Raw genomic sequence first — 22,787 nt, forward strand, 5'->3', positions numbered from 1 at the left:
GGGCTTATAGGAAACATTTTATTTCTCATAATTATGGAATTTGAGAAGACAAGACTAAGGCATTGACAGATATTGTGTCTGATGAACATGAGATTTTAGTTCTTAGTTCTGTTTCTAGCTATGTTCTTCCATGACAGAAGAGGTGAACAAGTTCACTTCGGCCTATTTTACAGTGAGGATTTACATCTGAACACTGGATGTCGTGGTACATGTTTAGTAAGTATATCTCATTACAGAGTGTGGACTTCGGTGTTCTCAACACATCCTGAAGGTAGTTGCTATGGCAGGAGTTCCAAAATGATGATCCATACAAACAAGACAAAACTGGTACATATAAGTCCTCTTTTTTGCTGGCACAATTAAAGTTGAATTTGAGTGTTTTCATGAGGGGCCTGACTTCTTCATCTTGCCACACATTTCATGATAATCAGCCTCTGAAAATAATGTGAGTTTGCGACTCCAGCCTTGTAAGAAAGTTTTACGAAGTTTCCTGAGCTGCAAGGATCCTGCTTGATTGTAAGAGTCCAAAGGCAGATACATGTTATCTTTTATGTCATTTTGCCTTGATAAACCTATCTAGCAACAAGTGCACTATAATCAATCACATAGGGCCAGAAATACTAATAAATACCCATATAGCCATTCACACATGTCACATATATGTCAAACACATCCAAATTATGTCTATGCCACTCATTCAGCCTCATTTCTAGAAATAATGCAGCCATAACGATAATATAAAAGGTAAATAACTGCACATTTTCTTGCATATGTCCTGAGCTACTATAGAAGCTAAACTTAGAGAATGAAATTCATGCTTTAAAACAATTGAATGAATTCCTTCATTTTTTAGTCACAGCAGGTTTGATGTTTGACCTGTAAAGCTAATAAAGACTGGAGACCTCACTTTGTTCTTGACAAGGACTGTTGAGCTCTCTGGTTGCAGTTCAAGCTGAAGAACATTCCTAATAAGATTATTTTCTAGTTCATTTTCTTGCAAATGGAATCTTTGCCTTACCTCATCCTTAGTTATGAAAAATAAGATCACTAACCTTAGGTAACTGTTGCTGAGTGTGAAGTTAAAAATTAATTGTTCAAATAACCCTTCACATATCAAGTGTTCTTTGTAGGTAGAATTGGAGCAACATTCTGATTTTGGAAATTACTGCATTTCATTACCTGTCATGCCATTCGGTTTCCTATTTCCTAATTTACTTAAATAAAATCCGCTTCTGAATGAAGGATTTGAGCCCACTATGGATTTTTATTTCTACAGGATCATTGACAATTTGTAGTCAGATTTGATAATATTTCATGAAATTTCTGCTCATTTCATCAATAATTGTCTCTATTCTTCCTAGCATGAGGGGGGATTTGCCTTTTCTTGGTGACAATAGCATTCTGCAAATTAGAAGAACCAAGAATACAACTTCAATCAACCTTATAGCACTGTCTACTTGAGAAAGTCATTGTGTTCATTTACAGGTGATTTGTTTTTCTCCACGGTATTTTGATTTCTACTTTCAGCCAGGTAATTTGTATGTCAGGCCACAGAAGGTCTCTCAAGATTGCTTCCTGTGAAATTGAGTGGCTCCTTTTTATTTCACTGTTAAAATTGTTTACTTTTTCCAGAGGACTTCTTTTTTCCTTAAGAAAATTTTGCATCCATTTAAATGTCTTGCCATCTCTCCTTTGTCAGGCTTACTGACTTTTAAACCTAAGTATTTGGAGCATATAAAATCAATGATGTGTACTAAGTTTTCTATTCGTTCCAGATAAATTGCATCCAAGACTTCACCTTTACCCGCCAGCCCAGCACTATCCTCCAAAGAGCCCAGGCATATCTGACAGATGTTATATATCTTGGCTGAATCTGTGCTGATTTTCCAGCATAGTGAGATGAGTCCAGACTAGGTTTGGAAGAGACTGACATAACTATATGGAAGAACATCTATGTGGTTTTATGACTATAACATATATTTTATTCTGATGGCAAGTCATTTACAAAAGTAATATTCCTGATTACATAAATGAATGTGTGTATAGAAGAAAAGGACCGTATAGTAATAAGCATATATTGATATTTGTCATGCTTTCTGTCTCAAAGAAGTAGCTAGAAATAGCATGGCTAAGACAATATTCTGTCCTTAGTTTTTCTTAATCTCGTATCTATGGGTGGACTTGAAAACTTTAATATCTATGATTTAACTTTTAGAGTTTTTCAAGGAAGAAGAGCTCTTTTTCATAGTGTTTGTATTGGTTTCCTAGACAATTGTAACAATTTACCACAAACTTGGCTTAAAACAATACACATTTACTCTCTTTGAGTTCTGGAGGTCAGAGTCTGGAATCGATTCCGCTAGGCCTACATCAAGGTATCTGCAGGGCTGTCTGTGTTCCTTGCAGAGGCTCTGAGGAGACAATCAGTTTCCTGGTGTTTTTGGGCTTCCAAAGCTGCATCCCTAGCTTATGGCTTCCTCATCTTTAAGGCCAGTAATGTCATCTTGCTTCAGTTATCATGCAGCTTTCTGACTCTTTCCCTCTATCTTCCTCTTTACTTAGCTTTCTTGGATAACACAGGGTCATCTCCTTATCTTAGACCCTTAATCACACTTTCAAAGACACTTTTTTTATGGTATTCATAGGTTCAAGAGATTAGGGTATGGGTTTCTTTGGGGGTCCTTACTCAGGCTCCTATAGTATGTGAAGTACCACCTTAACTCAGGATTTTAATTTTTTAAATAAAGTGATTAATTGTGAATGATTATGTCCAGTGTGAATTAGAGACCACAGAATTTATTTAAAGAGTTAATCTAAACATTTAATTGGATCAACTATTAACATTAAATAATGTGTTTGATGTCAACTTCAACATCTGCCTCCTGAGAAACTGATGAAATCTTAGGCGTGGTAGACATTGACAACCTCCTTGTCTTAATCCTCTTCTTTCTGAATCTTGATTTCTTTTCCCTTTGTATATCTTGATTTTTAAACAGCCATAGTTCTATTTGCCACCATTAGCAGTTTCATTTACAAGAGTTATTTTTTGAATTTATGGGGGCCCAACTTAATGGATAGTATTTTCCATTTATTTCTCAATTTCTATTTATTCAACTAATATCTTTTTAAAAGGAATGCAAGTACTAAATTGTGTTCTGTATGAAAGAGAAGCTAAAATGTTTAAGTTAATCATTTTTAAAATAAGCATGATAAAAATCAGTAAAGGTGATGTGGGAAACCAATCCAAGTGGAAATATCACCATGAATAGCAGTGAGAAGAAGTACATGTGTCACTTGCCATGGGATCCCTGTATCCTCACATAATATATACCATGCTTGGGCCACTTAAGTATCTTCCTGCAGTGATCTGAAGTTTGTCTTTCCCACAAATTCATGTGTTGGAGCCTAATAGCCAATGTGATGGAATAAACAGGTGGAACCTTTGGGGAAGTAATGGAGTCATGAGGGGCCCCTGCCCCTGCCCTCCACCATGAAAGGATTAGTGTCTTTATAAAAGAAATTGAAAGAAATATTCTTGCTTCTTATGCTAAGTGAGGAGACAGCAATAAAAATGCACCAACTTGGAAGTAGAGAGCATGCTGTCACTAGAGGCTACCATCTTAGACATCCCAACTTCCAGAACTGTGAGAAATAATTTTCTGTTGCTTATGTATTACCAAGTCTAAGGGATTTTGTTATAGTAGGCTGGATGGAATGAGACACTCCCAGATAGATTTAAGGCATGGTTATACCTTCTCTTTACAGTTCTAACTCCCAGTACTATGTCTGGGATACACTTGTAGAACACATATTTGTAGCCAATGGAAGCCATTTGTATTAGATTGAATATTATAGATGTGAGATGTGAATCTGATTAGAGTGAGAATGCATGTGAGGGGGGAGATGAGGGGAAAGCATACAATAAAAATGGCTCATTGTTAAGATTCTTTAAAGCCAAGGGGAAAATTTTTATCTGCAAACCTTATCAAATAATGAACAGTAAAAGAGAGTGCAGAGACAAGGAGATAAACCAGATAAGCTATTCCTGTAATTCTGATCTAAAATAATGAGAACCTGAATCATGGTAATGTCAGGCAGTCTGGAATGCTATAATAAAATCCCATAAATTGGAAGCCTTATAAATAAGAGAAATTTATTTCTCACAGTTCTGGAGGCTGAAAGTCTGAGATCAGCATGCCAGCATGGTCAAGTTCTGGTGAGAACTCTCTTGTAGATTGCAGATTACTGACTTCTTGTACCCTTCCGTAATGGAAAGAGAAATAGGTAGTTCTCTGGCTTCATCTTGCAAAAGCTTTCATCTTATGAAATACTTCACTTTCTTGACTTAATCATCTCCCAAAGATCCCATCCACAAGTACCACCATGTTAAGATTAGGGGTTCAATACATAAGTTTTGGGCAGACATATTCAGTCTATTGCAATGGCTTAATCAATTAATATTAAGGAAAAGAGAAAAGCAGGTGGGCAGAAGGGAAATACACTGACAACTAGATTCTTAATGTACTTGCTTACCACCTTTTTATGCATTTTTAACTATATTTATTGTTCAGGTTGGAAATAACATTTGTAATTGTATTCACTTTTGAATTTTTTTCTACATCTTGAGGTAGTCATTCTGAAACTGGGGTTTTAAAATTATATTCCAACTCTTCAAGCAATATTTCTGTCATTCTGTGTATTCTTAGTCAAGTGAGTCCAAGTTACTAGGTGCAAGTCACCAGTCAGTCATACTTTCAGCATTTATATTTTAATATCATTTTCCTCTGTTGTTTCAGGAATATGTTTAATTTGTTTAGTAATCAGATTCGCTCAAATACTAATCTTGGCATTTTTATTGCATCCAATAAATGTTCTCTTGTTTGCATATCTGAGTAAATTAAATTTGTCATTACTACCAATTTCACTCTGTAAAAATGCCAGTTTATCAATTTAGCCCTTGCTTAGTCCAAGTCATTCTTTCTGATTGCACATCTCTATCATAATCCCTGTGCTCAAACTGAAGTAAAAAAAAATAATTATTTGATTCTTTTAATTCAAGAAGTATTTTATGGGACTCTACTTAATGCATAGCACTGAAATGAGTGCATGATCCATGTGTTTTAATATTTTTATCTTCACTTGAGTTTCATGGTCTCCCCAATACACCTTTTCCCAAAGCATGTCTAATGTCTCCCTTCTCTCTTCTGTCACACCTAAACATCAATTGTAAGTTCCAACTAATTATTTCTCTGGCTTACTGTGAAGAAACTTTATGACTAAATTATTCAAATATATTTAATCGCTTCTAAAAGTCTATTTTGGCTGAAAATGTTTTTTCTTCTCATTGTAATTTTTTTCTAACTTGATTATTACAGTTCAATAATATCTTAATATTCTGTTTTTGCTTCACCACAGAAGACATTTACTTGTTTGATTTGAGGGTATACCCAGCATGCTAATTTTAATATAATCGTTGATTATTTTTATTTTGATTTCAACCAAAGAGTGAAGTTTCTTCTTCAAGCAGGCTTCAATATTCAAGAGATATTATATTAAAGAATGGTAACATATTAATTCAGAAACTGTTATGTGTGTACTAAGAAAAACTAAAATATAGTAGAAAATCTATATTAGATACTATTGGATGGCATATGATGTCCGACTTGGTCTGTTATTTTTGATGAAAATTTAAGAATATAATGGAAAAGTGACTTTATATAGTGATCAATTTTTAAGATGTTATGTCTTTAATATTTATTCTGATGTGATACTGATATTTTGGAAAAAAATGACTGGTGACTTGCACCTATTAAATCCCTACCTTAAATTAATTTTAAGTTATCATAAATATTTGTTGAACAAATAAAAAACAAGTATCAGAATAATTAGACATTTTTGTGAAAAGTTTCCTACAAGATACATTATATGTTTCTTGTATTAAACCTTAAGATTTGAAATAATGAATTGGATAAATTGAAAAAAAATGTGTAACAAATTGATTTATACCAACTTATTTATCAAGTCATACTCTTATGCAAGGTGTTTATTTTGGGGGGGTGGTGTACCTGGGATTAAACCCAGTGGTTCTTAACCACATAGGCACATCCCAGCCATTTTATATTTTATTTGGAGACCAGGTCTTGCTCAGTTGCTAAGTGCCACACTAAATTGCTGAGGCTGGCTTTGAACTCTAGATTCTCCTGCCTCAGCCTCCTGACTTGTTGGAATTACAGGAGGGCGCCACTGCTCCTGGCTCTTGTTTTGTTTAACAGAAATGCCTTAGTGAAAAAAAAAAAATCATTGGGGAGAACCAAATATTAGGGTGGTATGATTTTATTATTTAGTTCTTTTTTGATTAGTGTTATGTGAAATGAAGTCTTGAATGATTGGAGAAGCACAATCAGGTATAGGCTTAATAGGAAAATGTGTGTGTGAATGCACCTGCATAAGTGTCTGGGAATGGGATGAATACACATAAAATAGTCTACTCTAAAAGGCAACATCCTGGCACTTAGCAAAATGAAAGAGAAACTTCAGGTATGCAAAGACTATCATATAATACAGGATTAGGAGACCATAAAGCTGTAATATACTTGCATCTTAGATCTCTGAGTACATCCTATAGTTATTAGTTTGAGGTAGGGAGAAGGAATAATGGATACTGGGATGAATATTCAGAGATTGTGGTAACATAGTTCCTGGGCTGCTGGGTTTCTGCAGCAATTTACAATCAAAAGTTCTTAAAGAAAAAAATGCTGACATCCTTCTGCTACCTTAGAGGTAATTGCATCTTTAGGACCAATGATACAATTTCTTGTATCTCTATATCAGAGAGTGGATCTTACTCAAGTATCTATGAACTTAAAATCAGATTTTATTTCAAGACCTGCCCTTTCCTCTTAACATCAGTCACTAACTTTTTTCATTGCAGCTATTCTAGCTTACAACATGCTGCTGTTCACTTGCTTACTTGATTATTTTACACCGGAACATAATAACCATCCTATGGTGAAAAACAGCTGCTCACCTTCCTTGTTACTTGTGATTGTCATTGATTGAGAAAATAGCCTCAGGGACAGAAATGCCACAGCAACTCAGCCACAGGCAGTACAAGTAGAACATTTTGAAGGGAAGTGTATAGCCCTCTTCTGCATTGTGTCAAGGGGTAAATTAATCATCAAGTGATGTAGGATCACAATCCAGGATCATTTGACCAAGCAGGAGAAATCAGGGTCACTTCAGTGAGGAGACACAAACCTAATCAGTAAACTGGTCTTTTAAATCTGCAAATGAAAAAAAAACATATGTGTATTTTTTTCTCATTTTACATTGATCCAAATAAATAAAATATTGTGATTAGAAGTTTAAAGAAGAAATCAGAATATTTAAGTGGCAGGCTATCCAAAATAAGTGATTTTTCAGACTAAGAAGAAACTTCCCATAAGAACTGTACCATAGTCACCTCTCATCCATGGTTTTGATTTCCATGATTTCAGTTAACAGTGTTCAACAATGGGTCCAACATTTTTTTATGGAAAATTCGAGAAATAAGCAATTCCTAAATTTTAAATAACTTTTAATAAAATATATTGTTATAGTTTATTCTATTTTACTATTTTATTATTAATCATTGATTAACAATATTCTTACTGAGAATAATACATAAATTAAACTATATCACAGTTTTGTATCATAGTATACATAGGATTCTGTACTATCTTTGGTTTCAGGTATCCACTGGGGGACTTTGAATGTATCCTCTACAGATAAGGGAGGGCCTCAGTACTTTATCCACAGATTATGATTAACTCCCTCTCTGCCCCTAAATCTACAACTTTCTGGATCTCTAACCCATGGAAGAATTTGACAACTGGATGAAAGAATAGAGTGATCTATTTCTTAAATTATCATGCAGTATTTTAAAAGGTCAAAAGTTTACATTTTTGCTTTTCAGATGGCTTGGAAATGTCTTTTCATTATATAAACTAAGACAAGAAAAGTGATGCTTTACAACACATTTATATTTAATCACTCTTATGGAGTTAAATAAGATAATAGCACACTTATAAAGTGCCTGGTTCATAGTGTACAATCCATGAAGGGCCTTTTACTTCTCTCTCTTGAAAGAAAATGCACTGGAAAATGGAAAAGTGTGGAAAAATTCACCATAGTGCTAGAACTAATGTTCAATTGGATTGAACACAGAAAAAAAAAAAAAAAGGATGATGTGCAACAAAGGTTGGAAAATAGTCTAGACCTGTGCCCGGAAACAAACAAACAAACAAAAACTTTTGTATATTTAGCACTTAGATCTTACCTAGTCTCTTATTGTGTTTGAAATAATCATCTATGTTAATTTTATCCTAAATGTACACCTAAGGTATTCTGGATCAGAGTCAATTTACATAATAATCAGAGTATTTACATAATAACTGCATTGAATTGTTCACTTCAGAACCATACAATGAAAACTAGGTGGTGAAGTCTTCTGTGTGGGTGGTCTCATACTCCCTGGGTGAGGTGTGAAAGAAAGTGGATTTTATCCCTGTGTATACAGTAGAAAAGGACAACTGCCTTCCCCACAAATCTCAAAAGAAGGCAGAAAATTTTCTGTTTTTTGGAGATGAGAAGAAAAGGATAAGGTTAGATTCTTACTCTAACCTTTTAGAGTGTAAATCTCTCCAAAGGACAGATAAACCTCATTGTCTCTGACTTGTATGACTAGAGATGTCTCCAGGGTCCTGGGTCTTAGTCTCTCTTGAAATGTAAACACAGAGCTCTTTGAGTTAGGTGAATCTCTTTTGAGGTCTCTCACCATCCATGCAGTTGTAAATTTACTTCCAAAGATTTGTTCATGGTTTGGGATCTTGTGTTTTTCAAAATAATTTATTTAGCAAGTATGCTGTGGAACACTGAAATATTTTCTTAACTCTCCACAAATGATAATGATGATGATAACGGTTAGTATATATCCAGCACTTGTCATGCATCAAAACTATTCTCAGTCTTTTACTTAGAATTTATAGTATTTTGTTAATCTCCACTATTGGTGAGGCTATTGCTGCTTGAATGAGGAAATAGACACAAAGAAGTTAATAAGCATCTTTGGTCATACAGGTAGAAATTGGCACAGACAGAATTTAAATGTAGTTGTTTGATCCCAGAGTATGCTAACTGTATGCTTAAGGTATGGGGGAGTAGAGTAGTGGCATAAAAAGTGACCTTTCTATTGTTAAATCCCTGTCGTTGAGTAGAAGGTGAGGCTCAGGCCCAGGAAGCAAGTTTCAGGGCTGTGCAGGTAGAAGATGCCAGAATACAGTGAAGATAGTGACATGTTTTATTCAGAGGTGGCAACAGCCTCTATCTTCAACTTTATCCTCCAGTCAGTTCTATTCCCTATCCCGTCCTCAGATAAGTTTCTTTTATATGCATGCCAAAGAAGGCACATTGCCAGCAGGCTACTGTAGGCACTGTTTATGACCTCGAGAACAATCACTGAGTGTTTATGACCTTAACTACACACTGACCATAACACAACCAATTCAGAACCTTGGCTCTATACAAAAACATAACATAGCCCACCAGGAGCCTTGGCTTAACTTTAGCAATTTTGGGCCTGTTCCAACAATCTACCCCTTTAGGATTCCTTGCTATACAATCTTCCACAGTGATCCCTTAGTAAGTCCTGTGTCCATAGGTTACATGCAACATATAATCAGAAAACAAGCCCCATCACCTAAGATTACTAAAAACCATTGCCAGTTTCATCCCATATTGAGGTGGAATGAAAGCTTTCCCAGCCATGTCCAATTATCCATGGACTCAGTCTGGATTCACCAGGGTAGTCTGGAGCTGGTCCCCCTTGTCAGCAATGCTCATTCAGAGCTCGACAACTGCTCACGGATGCTGCGCCCACTCCTTCATAGAATGTGGATTGACTGCAGTCCTAAATTCTTGCTTAAACAGGCCATTATATCTTTCTGTCATGCCTACAGCCTGTGGATTATAGGGAAATGCAGCTTCCATTGAATCTGTAACTGAGTTGCCCATCAGTGCACATCCTGACCTGTGAAGTGGGTACCCTGATCACTCTATTGTAATGGCAGACAACACTGTCTAGGTGTGAATTGTAGCCCACTGATTCACTTGACCATTGGCCCAGGCAAACAACAAGCCTGAAGCTGTATCTATTACCATCAAGGTGAACCTGGCTCCTTCTGACTTTGGTAAAGGACCAATGTAATCAACCTACAATCATGTCAAAGAGATGCGTCTATGCATTATCAGGCATACATAGCTCCAAAGCATCAGGGGTGTGGATACTCTTGAGCACAACCACATGTGCCTGGCAGGCCATTACCAGGGCATTCCACTTTACAGGCAGCCCCCACTGTTTGACTATATTCCACCTAGTTTTCACCTCTGTGTGCTGTAGGTGTCACTGCAACCCAGCTGCTAGGTCCATTGGAGGCACCCATTCTAACCACTGCTCCCTAGCTCATCGTTCCATGGGCTAATCAAGGGGATATGGCCAGTAGCATGCCCTACAGTTACCTGTTCCTGGCACCTTGACTCTCAAAGCTCTTGCCACAGAACTTACCCACAATATACAGAAGAATTGTCACACATATCACTATAGGCGATGCTTCATTTGCTATCAACATTCAGCTCAGCTCACTGGCTATTTTGTCTTATATAGGAATCAAACCAGATGGTGTCTGTTTCCCTTTCCATAGCCACTGCCATCCACATGTCTGCTGCTGGAGTCATCTGTGTACTAACCACTGAACAGTAGAGCCCTCCAAGGCATGGGCTTGTTTCAGCAACTTACATATTAGGCCCTAGCACTTCTTGAAGTCTCTGGTCTCTGCTGCCTCCTAGCACACCTGGTCCTTTTCTTGGACCCTACTGGCTCCTAATACACTTGGGCTCTCTCTTGGCCCCTTCCAAGTCCTAAAACATCTAAGTCACAAGGTAGTACAGGCAATAACAGGTAGCACATGGGGTGTCTTGTCCCTTTTTGCTCTTGGCGCCCCCTAATTTCACAGGCATAACAACCAAGTGTCCAGGGCCCTCCTAGTCTCTGTCCAGAATGTTTTCCCAAGCCTACCAACTCTGCTTGACTGGTGGAACATGGTAAATTGGTTTCCTAGGCCAGCCCTGCAGGTAGCTGCCATTAGAGCCACCAATTGCTGCTGTTTCATTTTCTGCATTACATCTGGCTGGACCTGCAGAAGTTTATGTTCCTCTTTGGACTCTCTCAGGACTGTGTGGGAGGCTAAGGGGCATTTTCAAGGTACACAGGTCCTCCTCTAGTGACCTATGCTGGCTCTCAAGGTCTCTTCCTTATTTTGTAACTCCCTCATCTTGATAGTCTCTGGTAAAGCTGCATCCGATTTTGCTCTCAAAACTGTAAGAAGCATTCATTTCATGACCTCAGTGGCCATTTGTGTAGCTCCTCAGGCTGTTTCTCTATCTCATCTGCACTTCTATTGTCGTCTTTGTCCTTGGCCACGGGCTGGTGCCTGCGTTCTGCTGCTCAGTTCACAGTCTGCTCTGCCAGGTCCATATTCACCACAGGGCAATCAGAAGTCTTCTCTATGCTCACAGGGAACGCATCCACTTTTTCTCAACTCTTCACAGTAGTCCATGTTAATAGGACCTTGAAAACTGAGTGCTATGTGCTGCTTGCTGGCCATAACTCCCTCCCATTCACTGGGTCAATCATCTCTCACCTATTGAATCTTCTGCCAACTATACTAATTGTTGAGTGGAGGGTGAGGCTCAGGTCCAGGAAGCAAGATTTAGGGCTCAGTAGGTGGAAGAAAATGCAAGATGAAGTGAGGATAGTAGACATGTTTTATGCAGAGGTAGCAATAGCCTCTAGCTTCAGCTTTAACCCCCAGCCAGTTTAATTTTGCCCTACCTCCCATTCTTTTCCATAGGCCTTCTTTTTTTTTTTTTTAATGCAGGTCAAAGGCAGCACATTGCCAACAGGTTACGTCAGTGGGCGCCTGCTCACAGCAAATATTTATAACCTTGAGTACATACACTAACTCAGAGTTTTTATGACCTTGACTACACACTAATCATAACAAACGATTCGTGACCTTGACTGCATACTAAAAGCATAACATAGCCTTCCAGAAGCTTCAGCAAGGGAGCCAAACTCTAGCTACTTTGGGCCTCCCTCAACACCTAACTAGGAAGTACTGTTGTTATAGAGCCCTGGGCCCTTCTGTGAAACTGAGGCATCAAAGACCCTCTTCATCCCCAGGTCTTGCAATCAAGTCAGATGTCAGACATGTGGCTCAGATAACAGGCATGAGTTTATTAGGAGGAATGGGAAAGGGGAAAAGGGAACATTCTCAAGGGAGAGTGTGGATCCTCTCAGAGAGGAGATGAACAGTGTGGTTCTCCTGTCCTTCAGTCTTATTGGGGTTTCCCCAGGAAGTTTCCAGAGTCCCATCCATGTTTACCTCTTGACTTTTGACTGACTTAGGGTGACATCAGACTATCAAGTCCCCATTATGTATGATAACTCTGGTTACTTTGACCCATGCTGACCAATTCTAATTAAACCATTCTTAACAGATTTTATGATTCGGGGGGAATTACCCTTATCTCCCCTAGTGTTGGATCTGGTCTGTGTAAGGGTTAAAAACATCACCCCATTCAGGGTAACTTGTGTTCTTTTTATGGACTTTTTTTCCCTTGCAGATAATAGGTTGCTGAGTAATGTAACTTAAGCCAGGCAGGGCTGCAGGTAATTTACTTCTTAGAAAAGAAAGCACAGATGCATCCACATCAATGTTTATAGCTTATTCAGTAAGATATAGAACCAACCTAGGAACCCTTCAATAGATGAATGAATAATTAAAATGTGGTATTTATACCCAATGGAATATTACACAGATATAAAAAGAATGAAATTATGGCATTTGCTGGTAAATAGATGAAACTGGAGAATATCACACTAATTGAAATAAACTAGTCCCCAAACCAAAGGCCCAATGTTGTCTCTGATATGCAGATACTAATAACACAATAAGTGTGTGCGGGGCGGGGGGCAGGGTAGACTAGAAGTTCATTGGATTAGACAAAGGGTAATGAACAGAAGGGAGAGGGAGGGGAATAGAAAAGGGAGAGGAATGACTCAGACATAATGTTTCTATGTTCATATATGAATAAGGGACCAGTGTAAATCCACATCATGTTCAACCACAAGAGTAGGATCCTAATTAGAATGTTATACTCCATGTAGGTATAATATGTCAAAGTACACTCTACTGTCATAATCTAAAACAAACAAACAAACAAACAAAAAACAGAAAACAAAGCACATGAGGATAAACACAGTGGGCCCAGTTTATGGAATGATTCCCTTAACCTCATGTTCCTACCATTCACATCTGTCTTTCCCCTATCACTATTATCACTCTTGTACCAGCCTTCCTGACCACCCTTTATGAAGATAATCTCACTTCTCTGAATTTTCTACTGCAGCAGCACCACACAATGTAAATGAATTCAATTGATTTACGATTAGAAGAGAGGTACAATACCTTTGAGCTAGAGGTTTTATCTTGTCTATTTTTGAGTGCCCCTAAAATCTAACATAGTTAGGTGATGTTCAAGACAGAGGTTCTTAATAACTATCTTTATGCCAACAATGAAGAACATAGCACACAGTATGGAAGAACTCCAATGGATATTAGGAGTCTATACTTCTTTCCCCCTAGGAGCCATAGCCCATCTGTGGAGTAAACCAAGAAAGAAAAAACCGGTGAAAATGCATGTATTATGGATAAATTAAGAGGTTTTCCATCATTTGTTTAATTTGCTAAAACATAAAGTCCAATTCCGGTGTCCTGTTGATGCTTACTAAAACAAAAGCACACTCCCAATTAGGACTAAAGGTATACAAGGGTAAGTTAAGAGTAAAACTTTTCTTCAGAGATTATATAAGTGTAAATTTCAATCTAGTCATTGCCCTAATTGTCATGAATTCTGAATTAATAAAAATCCAGAATAAATGAGAATTTTTCACCCTGAGATTGAAAGTGAAATTTTTCAACTGACCTAGTTTTCTCCTTATCACACAGTTTAAATCCTTCCTTATTCATAGTATTTTATTCAAATACAAGTCATTATAGTATACATATATATCAGATATTGAAACCATTTTCTGGAACTTTACATTTTATTCTTGCTGAACATTTCTATAAAACAAAGAAAAAATGAATAAAATAAAACAGGTTTTGCCACCATAGGAATAGTTAACTTGAGGGAAAGGAAGCAATCACAATAATAAATCTTATCCAAGAAATGAGGATGCTTTTTTTGTTTAGGTTATATATAGTTATCATGAAGTTTAAAAGTTTGTACTTAGACCTAATTCAAATTATAAAAATTATTGAAATTATTTTAAAACATAGACTTAATTCTATAGCTGCAAAGGGAATAAACCAGTTTACTGGGGAAGATGTAACTATGCTCTAGGTAGTAGAAACATCAGAAAAATAATAAAGGGTTGTATTAAATATTCATATATTTCAAGTGTTAAGTAATCGACTCCTATCTCAGTGGTAAAAATAAGGCAACTATAATAAATATTTCCACAAAATTTATTAGGTGAAAATTCCATCCTCTAAGTAAATTATCCCATCTCAGTTTTGTTTTATGAATCTTTAAGTTCACTATTCAGAATAGTTTATTATTTTATTAGAAAGGTCAAAAAGAAAAAAAAAAAGATGTGGTATAAAATTAAAGTATAATGTGAAATGTTCAATGAAGATTTATCTAATTGGTATATTACAGATTTCAAATCTTTGAAACGCTATCCATGTCTTTAGGCAAGATAAACTTTATATCAGGGGAATCCTAATTATAAACCTGACATTTCAGCTGAAAAATCCCACTGGCTTACTATAAAATGAGGTAATAATAAGACATGATGTACTTTAAAAATCAATTCAATAGAATACAGCTTTAAAGGAAGAATGCATTTATTTGTACTGAATGATGTCTTGAAGAGGAGCTTTGGTCCATTTAAAGTAGTCTTTTGGAAACCTGTCCGCTAGTGTCCTGTTTATTCTGTTTCTCATCTTTGTGTACCCACCAAATGGCAAGTGGTTTTTTTTTTTTTTCTGTTTTCTTGCACTCCAACTTGAATGTCTCAGTGTGCTTAAAAGATAAGGGTGGAGGATACCCATGCCACTTTAAGCTGGGGACTAGGAAATCTCTCTTAGTTGACCTAAGTCAGATACATAAGAACTTGTGTGCTAATGCTTAGCTAACTAAGCATTTATTTACATTTTATTCTTGCTGAATCCTGGGTGGATTGGCTTGACCACCCTGGGTGATTGACTTGAACACCCATGACCTGCATGGGGAGGGAATTGGTATCACTAGGAGGTGTGTGCTGGCTGGAAATAAAAGGATGAAAAGTAATATCAAGAATTAAAGTAAAAGACATGTAAAATATTTGTATTGAAAGCAGGTCCTTGACAGGTGGAAAAGACCTGATGGGTCTGATCCTAACAAAGGGGAAAACCTGAGAATGCTTTATTTATAGTGGAACACACCAAAGGCATTTACTGTGAGGAGGTATTCTTCAAGGTAAACAAGAAGGGAGAAGCTCTGGGGAAGTTGGCCTGGTTGGGGGCTTATCACTTGCACAGTTAATTCTTTGTCCTCCAGGCAGTAAGCACCTCAAGGCTAGTTGGGGCACTGGTATCTATCTCTCTACCTCCCAGGAGTTGCTTTTCAACCTAGGGCTGTCTGAGCCAATAAATTCCGAGGTATCATAGAATTATCTTTGAGTAGGACGTTTGCCAAGGCAACAAAGCAGTGTGAGATTGGAGATATTACACCCAGAGTTTCCAAGAGGCACACCTCCACTTAGAGAAGGCTTAGACACACCCACAGTTCATTTGCAGCTTCCCACACTTGTTGTAGAAGCCAGGGTACTCTGATTCTGTGATATTTATCAAGTGTAAATATCTCCAGATCACAACAAAAGAGGAAATCAGTTTGATTTTTTTGTGTGTTTTGGAAGTATTACTAAGTCCCAGGTGACTTTACCGCAGGATTAAATCCTAGAAGTTTAACAAGACCCCATGTTTACTTGAATGTTGAATTCAAAGTGAAATTATGGTCCTTTAGATCTGAGGTATTGATTAGATTATAGTTATCCAGGATTTTGTTTTACATTTAAGTTTTCTGAAAGTATTTTTCAAAGTTAATCAGCTAATATTGAAGGTACCTAAATCCTTTGTAGTTGAAAAGTAACTGTTGCCACTTTTCCCCTCCTTTTAATGTAATTAACCTGCTTTCATTTTAACAATATTTCCATTGTAGAAGGCTAAAATGGAAACGAAAATATCAAAATAAAAGAGAACCTTCCAGTGTCTCTTCATAAACTGCAGACAAGGGATATCAAATAGATGGCTCTCTAATGCCAGTTCTAAGAGATTAGTAATGATTACCTGGAGGGCTGTGTAAGGAGGAATCTTAGTTTAAATATGATCTCAGAAAAGAGGAAGATTAATAAACTCTATCTGCTATGGGTTCTTGGTATTTACCATGTGGCAGCAAATCCCTGATTTTTACAAGGGATTTTCAGAAGACTCTGCAAATCCGTATATTCAAATAAAAACATATAATCCTCCCTTTCTTCTGCAAAAATATATATACACAAAGAGTCAGTAGTACTGATGTATGAATCCTAGTCCCTCTACTTTGCTCATTTACCAGGTGAGAAACTCACTCCTGCTCTTTTTGATGTATATGATTCAAATTTGGGTCTTAAACAAATTACAGCTTACTTTCATGGATTTTCAGGTTGAAAGTAAAACTTTTGGATCTGTAGATGCAAATTACATACTTTTATACCTAATGCTCAAATGTCTTCTACAATGCTACGGACTAAAAGCTCTATTTTAATATATTTTCCAATTCAATATTTGCTTAAGAACTAAATCATGAGACTAATTTGGCCAAATCATTCAACTGAGGAAAAAGAAAAATGCTTTACTCCCAAAATAAATTAGGAATATTGACCCAGTACTCTGTAAATAAGGTTACCAATAGTGTGAGATATTAGGGATGAATGCATGTTATAAGGTGTCACAAGAAAACTTTCAGTAGCCTCATCATTGAATTTGAAAGATAACAACATCATTAGGAAGAAAGTCTATCCAGTGAAAACCCTGTCCAAAGGCTTCAGTACCAGAGGAACCTACCCAAATAAGTTGCTGTAGTCTGACTGATCACATACGCCTAGAACAGCCAGACTCACACCTAGCAGATGAGATCACTCAGGTTCACCATGACCCAGCCGGAGCAGGTAGATCTGGATGTGCTGCATTCAGAGTTGTCACAAGGTGATATGGATAGGCCATTAAGAAAGCTGTTATGTCGAGCTCCCCAGAGCCACGGTCTGCTTGTTTTGCTGCATGTAGTAAACAGCTTTCTCACTAGAACTGGCAGCACTTGGTGGTGATATTCTCTTCCCTTCAGACTGATTTAGGAGGCTTTCAGAGATAGCTCCAGCATTAAGAAGGCTCTGTGTGTAGTATGTTATCATTGTGTGTGTTTGGGGGGGGGCACGATGATTTTTGTCACATTTTTGTCACATTGCTGTAAATACACTTAAGATTTTATTTAACCAAGTCCTTAGTAAGAAATTAATAGTTTCCTTTTAGAATTCGATTGGCATGCAAGAAAGCAAGGGGCTTGCTCTTCATTGTTTTTAAATGACGAGGAGCTTTTATTTACCAGGTGGATTCCAATTTACTTTCTACTTTATCAGTTTGTGACTTTGCCAACTGGTGAGCTTTCCTTTCCAAGCTTTGCCAAGGCTTCCTTGAGGCAGGCTATCAAGATAGCATCTCTAAGTGCTGCACTATGACAACCTTCCCAAATGGCTGCAAAACAATTAAAACTGCTTGTAAAACATTTCCACTGGGATTGATCTCAATGTGAACAAAGGGAATTGGAGAGTTTGAACGTGTTCTCCCCACAGTGTGTAGCGTTACTTGGTCAAGATTTCAGATTATTTTTTCCACCAAGATCAATCAGTAGTAACCCCCTGATCCTTTTGTTTGTTTTCGAGCTGATCAAAAGTAAAAACCTTTTTGTTTCACATGATATTATGAGGTTTCTAAATCCTATTTGTAGTGGTAACATGAATTTTTTTATATATAGAAAAGAAATTATTAGCTCATAATTAGAAAGTGACAAGTTTTGAGTTTAAGGGAAAATCTTTTTCTTTAATAACCACTGACTTCTCTATATTGTCATTTCTTTTACTAGTACCAAAAGAGTCTCATGGGCCCAATATGTCCAGCTGGTCCTACTTCAGTTTGTTTGGGCCTTGGAATAACATGAAAATAGAGGCAGGCCTGTACAAGGTCTAGTTGACAGAATCTTGGAAGATTTTATTGACCATTTCTTTTAGCAATATCACAGAGTAAGATCATACCCCATGACAGTCATTGACTACAGCAGGAAACTTGCACAAAAGTTTGTTAGATGGGTGCTTTCCCCACACACTTTCCTGGAAACTGTTCTGTCCTCTTTATCCATCATCATAACCATTATATCATATAATAGAACCGTCACTAAAATAGGCAGACAGGCAGATTGGAGACAAATGCCTTTTTGAAACTTTATTTCCTTCTGTGACAATCTGTGATCTATGCTATCCCAGTTAAGTTGTGGTTACTACTAAGTCCAGATTCTCCTGACTTTAACTTGATTTCACATGGTGTATTCTGCCAATGCCCAGTATTACATGAGAATCATAACTCTCTCTATATCAGGAGAAACATAATTCTTTGCTTCAACCAGTTCCAGACAAAATCTGAAGAGTTTCTCCCTGAGATGAGCAAACATATGGAATGTGAGGAAAGTTAGTCTTCATCATAAACATTTTTAACTAGTGAAAAAAGATAACTTTAAAAGGCCATATGCTTTGAGAACACACTTCATTATTAAAGTTTCTGGGTAGGGCATACAAAGAAAAGAAAGTACCTGGTGATTCCAAGGAAGCTTAGGTCCTTGCATAGTTGAAACTATTTCTCATAGAATACTTTCTTAAGTACTGCTTAGTAGAAATTGTGAAAGAACAGAGGTCAGGACTTGCCTCTTTAGTAGAGACTGTGGGTCTGTGCCTTATTGGTCTGCAATGTCTTAATTATCATGATGGTGTTTTAGAAGAATCATGCTATAGTGGAAAAAATGAGGTTTGGTAGTTCATAGACCCAAGATTAAAATTCGTGCCCAATGAATTACTAGCTCTTTGATCTTGCACAATTTAGCATTTGATTTTCAGTTTCCTTATTTATAAAACTGTGATCATGATACATACTTCTAAGGCTTGTTGTGAGAATAAATTAAGGCTGTATTTGAAGAGGTTGGCCCAACGCCTGGCTCATAGTCAGCATTCAGAAAATCAGGCTATGATTTTCAGTATCAATATATGAGATTCAGAAGCTATAGATATGTCATTTGCCTACTTTTATTTCCAATGTGGATCTTCTTTTGAGTGAGTTGATTAGGCATGCAGACCTGCCTACAGTTCCAGTTTTGTTTTACTCAGCTTCTTAGGGTCTCTTTCTTTGTTCATCAATTCAAAGAGAGTATTAAGAAAGCAGGTGTTATTTTCTCAAATGACACTTCTCAACCATTTTACAGAATATAATTCATAAGCTGGATCTGGCAGCACATGCTTGTAATCCCAGTGACTAGGGTGGCTGAAGCAGGAAGATCACGAGTTCGAAGACAGAGTCAGCAATTTAACAAGATTCAATTTCAAAATTTTAAAAAAAGACTGGGGCTGTGACTCAGTGGTTAAAATACCCATGGATTTAATTCATAGTACAAAAAAAAAAAGAAAGAAAGAAAGAAAGAAAGAAATGTATAATTCATATATTAGTATTGAAAGTAGTATTATTACTTTGGGGTTCTTCAATATGAAACTTGGTAGAATTCAATTCACAATTAGAAGGAAAAACTTCATGTGCTGCCTCATGTACTGTGTTTTCATCTCGCCCTACATAATACTACAAAATATATTGAGAGCTTAGTTCACATGTTCACGAATAATATAAAACCTTCTAGACTAGAAAGTAAAAATGGACAAATAATAGATTATTACTTATTTTTCCTTTTCCTTATCTAGCATCAAATATTACATATGGCCACATATTTAATAATATATTTAATAAATATACATAATATTTTAAAATTCTGATATGGACTTAGAATTGTATAATTTATAAATTATTATCATACAAATAATTTTTTGTCTACCCTTAAAAGAACCTTGTATGGGATAATTTTATTGTGTTGCTTTTATGGGTGGAGAAACAAGGCCAATAAATACAAGCTACTAACAATGAGACCTACTAGGTCTCATGGACATTTTACCACAGATACCAAGTTGTCTGAGGAGGAGTTATGTTGCAGTCTAAGAACACACTCTTAAAAATTTTGGAGGGCTTCTCCTGATGTATCCTTATTTCCTTCTCTCAGTCTTCTTGTAGCTAAACTCAGGAACACACATACTCATACACTTGTGTGTGTGTGTGTGTGTGTGTGTGTACACATACATACCTGTGCCCACCCCAAGGAGAAGGGGCACAAGAGAAATATATCCATATGGTTCACAGTAAAATTTCACCTTCAGTTTTATACTTATTTGTGTGTTTGTCATTGCATGTTTATGTATTTATAACTTACACATAATATGCAATTAGTTTTAAGTAATTTTTAGTAAGAGTTAGTATTCTGTAAGGCTTCTCTTTTATAGAAGTCCATGTCGGAATGAAGGTCAAATAAACTCAGATAAAGAGGCAATGATTCATGGACATTTCCACAGAGGTTCACTGCTGCTCAGGAGATATCTGCCTTCAAATATAGTGGTCATTACTTTTTAAGTGATTCATTTTTAGACCACTTTTTTTTTATGTGTGTTTGATGTGCATTGATTTTACTTTCACGTGTCTGGGTGTGGCTAAGCCTCTCCTTTAGACCCTGAAAAATCACCATTATTTTCTGTAAAATGGGCATAGCAAATAAGAAGTGCCTTTTTACTTCATAGGCTTATTCAAGGATTATAATGAAGCATACATCAAATAAATTTGAAAATTTTAATGCAATTTCCGAACAAGTGTGAGGGCAGGTATTTTAATGTTGGAGTCAAATGAGGTTCCAGGCATTTTACTACCAATATCTCCAACTTGTTAACTTCAGCTTCCTCATTAATAAAAAAAGAGTAACAGTATCTTCCAGTGCATTATATATACACAAAGCTTTAAATAATGTGTGTCAAGAATCATAGGCCTTGCATATATTCAGTAAAACTCATTCCCCTAACCTTTTCTCTCCCTTTTATGTGAAGGACATGTATTATTTTTAGCCTACAATAGCAATATTTGCATTTTCTAATCAAAAATATTAATTGAATGAATTAAAATCATTCTGACTTACATAAAAAGCTTAAAAGATGGTTATGATAACACAATATACAAAGAAAGTAAAATAAACATTTTGAATGAAGGACAAGTAATATATAGAGAAAGATTGTGAAGAGGAAGTTACTTAGTTTAGCAAAGTAAAGAATGTGCTATATTTCAGTACTAGGTCAAGAAGAGTTTTACCAGAAATTTGATATTAATTGAATATTATTTGAATATATTTTAATACAAATTATATAAGCATTGTTTAAGTTTTGAATAAGAAATATTAATCATATGTAACTCATTAAACTAGATACATAAAAATATGAAAATAGGCTCAAAGGTGATTTTTGAAAAAGTATAAAATGTATTTTCTATATGTATAATCTTATATTTTCTATATGTATAAGCTTATATTATTGATAAACCAAAGTCAAATTTTTTTGTTTATCTTGATAAAGAAGACCATCATTTCAACCTGTCATATACTTTCAGGAAGATTCTTTTAACTTATTTCCTTCTGAAGTTACCATAATGTGGTTGGTAGAATAAACACTGAACCTAGGTCCTAGTCTATGGGTTACTAATCAACTGTAATATTTGGCTTAATTAATTTCAGCTATCAAATGCAAGGTCTGGATTTAATGTTTTGAAAAATTCTTTATAGCTCCAATTCTTTTTCTAATATTTTTACTCTATTTTCTAAGGAAAGATTAAACATGATGCCCTTTGCTGTGACTTAGATGTTTAATAATATCATAGTCTATAATTACGTCTTCTAGGTATTTCTCATTTGCCTTCCCTCCTATTTATTAAGTTATGGTCATGATACTAAACAACTGATCAAAGGTTAAAAAAAATAATTGAAGCAATTAAAACGGAATTTATTAAAATAACTTCTGAATTTTGCTGACAACTAATAGTTTTATCCTTCCCTTATGACTTTCCTAAGGTGAAAGAGAAAATGATAAAATTTTCATGTTGTAAGTACCTTCTTAAAAAGCACTTACACAAAGTCAACAGTTACTTGGTTAGTATATGTGTACCAATTTTTTTCATTTTGGTACCTTTGAGCTAGAAGCCTTGTCTCTTAATCCTTATTTTATAAATAGTAGAAAAATAAGAAACTTAGTACATGAATAATCCAAGGTCATAGGATGAAGAATTATAACTACATTTCAGCTTTATTTACCATTAGACAATGATCTTAATTTTTAGGTGAGAAACAGCAAAATTATATTTATTGGTTAGAAGATTGTAGTTATTTCTTAGGATCATGAAAAGGAATCTAGGGGTCCTGAGAACTGCTTCACCAAGACC

General features: G+C 36.0%; 1 protein-coding gene and 1 long non-coding RNA gene across 3 annotated transcripts in view; one reads left to right on the plus strand and one right to left on the minus strand.

Annotated features, from left to right (window-relative positions):
- The window catches only part of LOC125619781, a 29,303-nt gene extending 22,819 nt beyond the window's left edge, over positions 1 to 6,484 (minus strand). The window contains exons 1-2 of the long non-coding RNA XR_007351371.1: positions 6,473 to 6,484; positions 2,311 to 2,317 (exon numbers count right to left, since the gene is read on the minus strand). This is a non-coding gene — a long non-coding RNA (uncharacterized LOC125619781). The remainder of the gene's footprint in view (positions 1 to 2,310; positions 2,318 to 6,472) is intronic.
- Ccser1 (coiled-coil serine rich protein 1) overlaps positions 1 to 22,787 on the plus strand; it is a 988,234-nt gene that overhangs the window by 857,690 nt on the left and 107,757 nt on the right. The window lies entirely within an intron of this gene.

The sequence above is a fragment of the Marmota marmota genome, unplaced genomic scaffold (genome assembly GCF_001458135.2).
Source record: "Marmota marmota marmota unplaced genomic scaffold, marMar, whole genome shotgun sequence".
Taxonomy (NCBI): Eukaryota; Metazoa; Chordata; class Mammalia; order Rodentia; family Sciuridae; genus Marmota; species Marmota marmota.